This window comes from Ceratotherium simum, chromosome 9, assembly GCF_057802395.1.
Source record: "Ceratotherium simum simum isolate JZ-2026a chromosome 9, ASM5780239v1, whole genome shotgun sequence".
In the NCBI taxonomy this organism is placed as follows: domain Eukaryota; kingdom Metazoa; phylum Chordata; class Mammalia; order Perissodactyla; family Rhinocerotidae; genus Ceratotherium; species Ceratotherium simum.
The window spans coordinates 7,113,897-7,123,168 of NC_141908.1; the positions used below are offsets into that span (position 1 = coordinate 7,113,897).

At 37.9% G+C, this 9,272-nt stretch overlaps 1 pseudogene; it reads left to right on the top strand.

The window, feature by feature from the left end:
- The first annotated feature begins 917 nt into the window (after window positions 1-917).
- Window positions 918-1,971, top strand: LOC101397562 (small ribosomal subunit protein mS35 pseudogene; annotated as a pseudogene).
- Window positions 1,972-9,272: the final 7,301 nt, after the last annotated feature.

Genomic DNA, 9,272 nt, shown 5'->3' on the forward strand with positions numbered 1-9,272 from the left:
TTTTCTATGTAAGATAATATAATTTCTTCCTATAATAGCCTCAAAAGAAAAGGAGAATATTAACACCCCATAGGCATGTATCTCCCCATTGTATATGAAATAGATTTGAGAATCTCAAAATTAAATTAGTATTCTGAATTTAAAAAATTAAGAAAGTTGAGACTATCTTGATAATTATGCCCCTTCTTGGATCAGAGAAATCACTGCTGTCAGATGACTTGAGTAATTTTAATTAGGTACATAAGAGATGATACTGGGATGTTTTTGTTTGTTTTTTGTTTTGTAAACTAAAAAAAGATTTCAATGAAACAGAGTAAGACTAAAAACTATATATTATTTATCTACCTTCTTGCATGATCTGTATGTAATACACAATTTCTTATTTGAAACAGGTATCCAGGGCTGGGTACAGCGAACATCAAAACAAAACATTTTTTATTTATAATCTTTCTCATTGCCACTTGGATCTGAACAAATTCCAAAATTACTTTCTCCATTGACAATGATGTACAGGTGTGGTAACTATAGAATTTCCTGATGAGGAAGTAAATTAAAGAATTTTTTTTTTGAGACACAAATACACTCAGCTTTAGTTCTGATCCTAGTGATGAAAAGAAGGCCTTCTTTTGTGAGAAAGCAATACTGATCTCCAGGCGTCAGATTTTTCTTAAACTTACTTCCTTATACCACTTAGCAGTAAGATTCACTTGCCACCATCAAGTCATATACATTACCTCAACTTCAACCAGTTACACCCACTAAGAGTGACGATGTGAATTCACTGAGACCAAAATGAGCCAGCTGTCTACCCAAAGCAGTCTGGACTGAACAAGCCAGGGAGAGAGTCCAGAGCAAGTCCATTAGGGAGAGTCGACTGTTGCAACTGAGGATATCAAGAGGGGCTTGCCGTCTTCGCACGCATGGCGGCCTCCACGCTCCCCGCGTGGCTGGTTCTGCAGCCGGGGGCCAGGACCCTGCGGGCCTTCTCCACCGCCGTGTCTCTGGTCACTGGCGCTCCCGCACCAAGCCCGTGTACAACAGAAAGAACATCCAAACATGAAAGGCCACTGAGAAGAAAGGCACTACCTCCTAGGACAGAGAAAATGGCTGTTGACCAGGACTGGCCTAGTGTTTACCCTGTTGCAGTACCATTTAAGCCCTCTGCAGTACCTCTTCCTATTCGAATGGGTTATTCAGTAAAACAGGGGGTGCCCATGGCAAAGGAGGGAAATCTAGAACTTTTAAAGATCCCCAATTTTCTGCATTTGACTCCTGTAGCAATTAAAAAGCACTGTGAAGCTCTTAAAGATTTCTGCACTGAGTGGCCAGCTGCACTGGACAGTGATGAGAAATGCGAGAAGCATTTTCCAGTTGAAATTGAAACAGCTGATTATGTTTCATCAGGACCATCTGTTCGAAACCCCAAAGCACGAGTAGTAACCTTAAGGGTTAAACTTTCCAGTTTGAATTTAGATGATCATGCAAAGAAGAAACTTATTAAACTTGTAGGGGAGCGATACTGCAAGACCACAGATGTGCTTACCATCAGAACAGATAGGTGCCCTTTAAAGAGACAGAATTATGATTATGCAGTGTATCTGCTAACAGTTTTATACCATGAGTCTTGGAAAACCGAAGAATGGGAGAAAAATAAGACTGAAGCAGACATGGAAGAGTATGTATGGAAAAATAGCTCCTCAGAAAAAAATGTCCTGGAAATACTTCTCCAAATTAAAGCTGCTGAGAAAAATCTGGAATTAAATAAAGAAGAGCTCCTTGGTACTAAAGAAGTTGAAGATTACGGAAAGTCTATTGTCACTCTTAAGAACGAGGGGGACAATGAAAATACCCTTTCTCAGTACAAAGAATCAGTGAAGAGACTGTTAAATTTGACATGAATTATGTAGAAAAATCTGCTTGATTTATTAATTTTGTGATATATATGTAATCATTATTTAATTTGATATAAAAACAGTAATCACAAACCTCCCCAAAAATAAAAGTCCAGGACCAAACGGCTTCCCTGGTGAATTCTACCAAACATTCAAAGAAGACTTAATACCTATCCTTCTCAAACTCTTCCAAAAAATTGAGGAGGGGAGGAAGCTCCCTAACTCATTCTACGAAGCTGACATTACCCTGATACCAAAACCAGACAAGGACAACACAAAAAAAGAAAATTACAGGCCAATATCACTGATAAACATCGATGCAAAAATCCTCAACAAAATACTAGCAAATCGCATACAACAATACATTAAAAAGATTATACACCATGATCAAGTGGGATTTATTCCGGGGATGCAGGGATGGTTTAACATTCGCAAATCAATCAACGTAATACACCACATTAATAAAATGAAGAATAAAAATCACATGATCATCTCAATAGATGCAGAGAAAGCATTTGACAAGATACAGCATCCATTTATGATGAAAGCTCTGAATAAAATGGGTATAGAAGGAAAGTACCTCAACATAATAAAGACCATATATGAGAAACCTACAGCTAATATCATCCTCAATGGTGAAAAACTGAAAGCTATCCCTCTAAGAACAGGAACCAGCCAAGGATGCCCACTGTCACCACTCCTATTTAACATAGTACTGGAAGTCCTAGCCAGAGCAATCAGGCAAGAGAAAGAAATAAAAGGGATCCAAATTGGAAAGGAAGAAGTGAAACTGTCACTATTTGCAGATGACATGATTTTATATATAGAAAACCCTAAAGAATCCACCAGAAAACTTTTAGCAGTAATAAACGAATACGGGAAAGTTGCAGGATACAAAATCAACATACAAAAATCAGTTGCATTTCTGTATGCTAACAACGAAGTAGCAGAAAGAGAAATTAAGAATACCACCCCATTTACAATTGCAACAAAAAGAATAAAATACCTGGGAATAAACTTAACAAAAGAGGTGAAAGATCTGTACACCGAAAACTATAAAACATTGCTGAAAGAAATCGAAGAAGACACAAAGAAATGGAAAGATATTCCGTGCTCTTGGATTGGAAGAATTAACATAGTTAATGTCCATGCTTCCTAAAGCCATCTATAGATTCAATGCAATCCCTATCAAAGTTCCAACAACATTTTTCACAGAAATAGAACAAAGAATCCTAAAATTTATATGGAACAACAAAAGACCTCGAATAGCTAAAGGAATCCTGAGAAAAAAGAACAAAGCTGGAGGTATCACACTCCCTGATTTCAAAATATACTACAAAGCTATAGTAACCAAAACAGCATGATACTGGCACAAAAATGGACACACAGATCAATGGAATAGAATTGAAAGCCCAGAAATAAACCCACACATCTACGGACAGCTAATCTTTGACAAAGGAGCCAAGAACATACATTGGGTAAAAGAAAGTCTCTTCAACAAATGGTGTTGGGAAAACTGGATAGCCACATGCAAAAAAATGAAAGTAGACCCTTACCTTACACCATACACAAAAATTAACTCCAAATGGATTAAAGACTTGAATGTAAGACCTGAAAATGTGAAACTTCTAGAAGAAAACATAGGCAGTACGCTCTTCGACATCGGTATTAGCAACATCTTTTCAAACACCACGTCTGACCGGGCAAGAGAAACAATAGAAAAAATAAACAAATGGGACTACATCAAACTAAAAAGCTTCTGCACAGCAAAGGAAACCATCAACAAAATGAAAAGACAACCTAACAATTGGGAGAAGTTATTTGCAAACCATACTTCTGATAAGGGCTTAATCTCCAAAATATATAAAGAACTCATGCATCTCAACAACAAAAAAACTACCAACGCAATTAAAAAATGGGCAAAAGACCTGAACAGACACTTCTCCAAAGAAGATATACAGATGGCCAACAGACACATGAAAAGATGTTCAAAATCACTAACTATCAGGGAAATGCAAATCAAAACTACAATGAGATATCACCTCACGCCCGTCAGAATGGCTATAATTAACAAGACAGGAAACAACATGTGTTGGAGAGGCTGTGGAGAGAAGGGAGCTCTCATACACTGCTGGTGGGAGGGCAAACTGGTGCAGCCACTATGGAAAACAGTATGGAGATTCCTCAAAAAATCAAGGATAGAACTACCATATGATCCAGCTATTCCACTGTTGGGTATTTATCCAAAGAACTTGAAAACACCAATGTGTAAAGGTACATGCACCCCTGTGTTCATTGCAGCATTATTCACAATAGCCAAGACTTGGAAGCAACCTAAGTGCCCATCAAGGGATGAATGGATAAAGAAGCTGTGGTATATATACACAATGGAATACTACTCAGCCATAAGAAACGATGAAATCCAGCCATTTGTGACAACATGGATGGACCTTGAGGGTATAATGCAAAGTGAAATAAGTCAGAGGGAGAAGGTCAAATACCATATGATTTCCTTCATTAAGTAGTAGATAATAACAACAATAAACAAACACATAGGGACAGAGATTGGATTGGTGGTTACCAGAGGGGAAGGGGGGAGGGAGGAGGGTGAAAGGGATAATTCGGTACATGTGTGTGGTGATGGGTTGTAATTAGTATTTTGGTGGTGAACATGATGTATCTATGCAGAAATAGAAGTACAATGATGTACACCTGAAATTTTTACAATGTTATAAACCAATGTTACTGCAATAAACAAAAAAGTAAAAAAAAAAAAAAAGAGCAGAAACAAACTACATGGAGGATCAGGACCAAGAGAAAACTTGTCCAGAATAAAGCATCTAAAAAATGTACCAAGGATAATGCATGCCCCTTCTTTATTTTTGATAAAATTCAGACTCCTCAGTATGACAAACACACCCTTTATTTTCTGCTTTCTTCTTCAGCTTCAACTCCTACCAAAAATCCAGAAATTAATTCTGAGCACAGTGCCACAGCTCCATGGTTGTAGTCTCACCTTCCATTTGACTACCATATTCTGGATTCCTAATTCTTATTCATCTTTTAAACTCAGCTCAAATTATCTATTCTAGGAAATCCTGCCGGGTTCCCTCATCTGGTTCTTTCTTCTTTACATCACCCTATGATTTTGTTGTTGTTCTTCTAGCACTTATTATAGGATACGTTAATAATCTGATTACTCGTATTAAAAAAAGCATATGGAGAGCTCACCTTTAACATAGCATCAGAGTCCCTTCTTCTCTCCAGCATTTTTACTGGGGCTTCTTTGAATTCCCCAACTCTGATCCTAACTTTATCTAAGAAGTCAGTGTTTTCTTTATTGACTCACTAATCTGAGACTCACTGACATGCTTTTCTCACAGCTACCTTCAGCCTCAATGAACCAATGAACTTTTAGGAGAAAAGTGCTGCAGCTGTCCACTCTCAAGTGGTGCCTACATATTATGCAGAATTATCTGTAAACCAGATCCAAGCTTTTATTTTTTATTCTGGTCCTCCCCTCCAAAAAAACCTGCCAGCTTTTCGAGTCACTCAGTAAATGGGCCATAGTAGCACACTCAAATGAGGAATGCATTGCCTCCAAAATTCAAAGATAACCACCAGGTATTGTGCATAATTTTTGATTGTAGGAGGGGCCAGATGAGACAACTTATCCTTCACCTTAAAAAGAATATCTTGACATGCTACACACCAATAGACCTCTAGAAATTTCACTGGGGTAGAAGATTTATCTTCCACCTTTGACATGCAAATATCTTTCCAATAAGGCTAAAGTAGTTCCTAACTTCTTACTCAGTGGGCCCAATCAGCATAATGTCATCAATATGATAGCTTGTGGCATAGAAAGGTCATCATGAGCTCTGTGAGCAAAATTATGACAAAAAGCTGGAGAGTGATATACCCATGAGGTAGGACACTGAAGGTGCATTGCTGGCTTTGCATTTGGTGGGTTTTATTAACAGGGGTAGAGAATAAAAGCATTTACCAGATCGATAGCTGTATACCAGGCACCAGAGAATGTGTTAATTTGCTTAAGCAATGAAACTACATGTAGAAGAGCAGCTGTAATTGGAATAACCACATAGATAGGCTTACAATAATCCACTGTAATTCTCCAAGATCCATCTGTCTTCTGCACAGGCCAAACAGACGAGTTAAATGATGATGTGGTGGGAGTCACCACCCTTGCATCTTTCAAGTCTTTGATGGTGGCATTAATCTCTGCCATCTCTCCAAGAATGCGGTAGGTTTTGTTTGTTTTCTATTTTCCTAAGTAGAGGCAGTTCTAGTGGTCTTCACATAGACTTTCCCATCATAATAGCCCTCACTCCACAAGTCAGGGAACAAATGTGAGGATTCTGCTAGCTGATGAGTATGTTGATTCCTAGTATGCATTTCAGAACTGGGGAAATAACCACAAGATGGGTTTGGGGACCCACTGGACCAACTGAGAGATGAATCTGAGCTAAAACTCAACCTTCATAAGCTCCTGCTCTGACTGGTGGAGTGACAGCTATTATGGCGGGAAGGACTATTTATCACAGAACCAGGATTCATGGGTCCAGGAATCAAGAGGTGGAAATGGAAGTGACATTACTCACTATTATCCCTAGGGACTCGCTAGCAAAATTGTTGTCTCCTGTCTTCATGATCTTTTGCTCTGCTGACCTAAAGATCTTATTTCCAAAAAAAGGAATGCTACCACCAGGAGACACAACAATGATTCCATTGAATTGGAAGTTAAGACTGCCACCTAGCCACTTTGGGCTCCTCACTCCTCTAATTCAACAGGCAAATAAGAAAATTACAGTGTTGGTTGGAATGATTGATCCTGACTACCAAGGAGAAGTTAGACTGCTTCTCCAAAACAGGTAAGGAAAAGTATATCTGGAATACGGGAGATCCCTTATGATGTCTCTTTGTATAACTATTCCCTGCGATTAAACTCAATGTAAAACTGCAATAACCCAATCAAGGCATGTGTACTAATGACCCAGACCCTTTAGGAATGAAGGTTTTGGTCACCTCACCAAGTAGAGAGCCATGACTAGCTGAGGTACTTGCTGAGGGCAAAAGCAATACAGAATGGGTAGTGAAAGGTAGTTATAAAAACCAGTTTCAACAATGTAATCAACTACAGAAATGAGGGCTGTAATTGTCATGAGTATTTCTTCCTTATTATGTTATGAATATGTGTCTGTATATAAATTAGTGTTTTTTCTTTCCTCTCTCATATAATATAAGATGTATTGACTTTATATCACAGTATTTGAATATTGTTAAATTTATATCATAGCATTTAAGTTATAGGATCTCAAGGAGAAAAGTAAACATCACCCAAGGGCTTTGCATCCTCTTCTGAGGAAAGAGTTAGGGCATTTTTGGTTGTAAACAAGATAGTTGTATCATGTTAGTCAGATGTATGACCTTGTGAAACTCTTTATTTGGAGATTAAGTATGAGTTAAGAAGATGCATGTGGGTATCAATTTGACAAGGGGTGGACTTATGATGATTACTTTTATGTGTCATTTTGGCTGGATCATGGTGCCCAGATATGTGGTAAAACATTATTCTGGATATTTCTGTGAGAGCATTTTTGGATGAGATTAATATTTAAATAGGTGAGCTTTAAGTAAAGCAGATTGACCTCCATAATGTGGGTGAACCTTATCCAATTAGTTGAAGGCTTAAATAGAACAAAAGACTGACCTTCCACTAGCAAGAGGGAATTCTGCTGCAGAAGGCCTTCAGACTTGAACTGAAACACTGGCTCTTTCCTAGGTCTTCAGCCTGATGGCGTTTGGACTTGAACTGCAACATCAAGTTTTTCTCTGGGTCTCCAGCCTGCCAGACCATCCTGCAGATTTTAAATTTGCCAGCCTCCGTAATTGCATGAGCCAATTCTTTAAAGTAAATATGTTACACACCTCCTATTGATTCTGTTTCTCTGGAGAATCCCAACTAATACAGGCATCACGCCTATGTAGGATTATCTCAGAAAGCTTCATAAAGAAGGCATCAGATACACTGCTTTTGAAAACTGACACAATATCATAAGGCTCTCCTCTGAGGAGATTCTTAATGAATATATTATTTATAGATTCAGAGTTTTTACTAAAAACATTTGCCCTTTTAGTTTCGTTACAACAACAACAGCAAAAAACAAATCACCTCAGGTCATCATAATGGTATAGGTACCTACCACGTTTTAGCCCCTTATTAAGTAAACTATATATGCTTATTTTATCAGTGTAGCTGCTATGGTGACATTTAATGGGTTTCCCCTGGCCTACATTCAGAGATATTGGAAAAAGAAGTTAATCTTTTGTCATTAACTATTCTAGACAATACTTACCATCTTTTCTAATGCAAGTACTTTGTTCATGGAGATGATGCTAAACCTACCTCCCCACTAACAGGTTCATTAATGTTGATGAATGTGATCACTAGACTTGGGAAAAGATAAAAATAATCCATCTTTAGGAATTCCCAAAGATTTTTCCATGATTTCTATACCTCACCAAACCAATACAATCTCTTGCCAAAATTAAATAATAATCTCTCTTTCCATATTTTCTTTGAGTGTAGCAACTATGAATCTAATGGCAAAGAAAGTCAAAAGTCAAAGGAAACATAATACTTGGACTCTAGGGACCAGTTGACATTTATATTATAATTTTTATTTTAATATATAGGTTTTATAAATACTTTTATAGAAAATGTTCTCCAATAGAATTATATCTTGAAATTCATAGTAGAAATATTGTACAAGTTAAAGTCCATCAGACTAGACTTAAATTTCAGCTCCTAAGATTGCTGACTGTGTTAGCTTAGCTAATTTAGTTTTCAGTGTTTAACTGTCTAATATTGATTACACAAATAATTTCAGAGATTTGGGATTATTGAATAAGGTAACATATGTGAAATACCCAATGGCAATTTTTTCATGACTGCCAAGAATAGATTAGACATATTGCTGGGAGCAGGAGAGGTATAGCAGAAGCTAGTGAACACCTTCATACCTTAATGCGTGTATGACATCTGTGTGAAGAGGAAAGGAGGAGGATTCAGTATGAAGAAGCTAGAATTGCAGCACAGTTCCTAGAAAGGTACAGTCAAGTCAATGGGGAATACTTGAGCCAAAGATTCCTACTGGACAAGTTTTGTCTGTCCTCAGAATGGCTCTGCGTTAGTAATCACACTCTGCTCAGTCCCTGCTAGGGGGTAGGCTGTGGAAAGTGTTGACTCCATGTGAACATGGTAGCAGATCCAGAGGGGCAACCATTGGGGCTGTCAGTTAATTATGCTCTCCACAACTGGGAATCCAAGCAGCTGATTTCCATAGCCACCACAGCAGT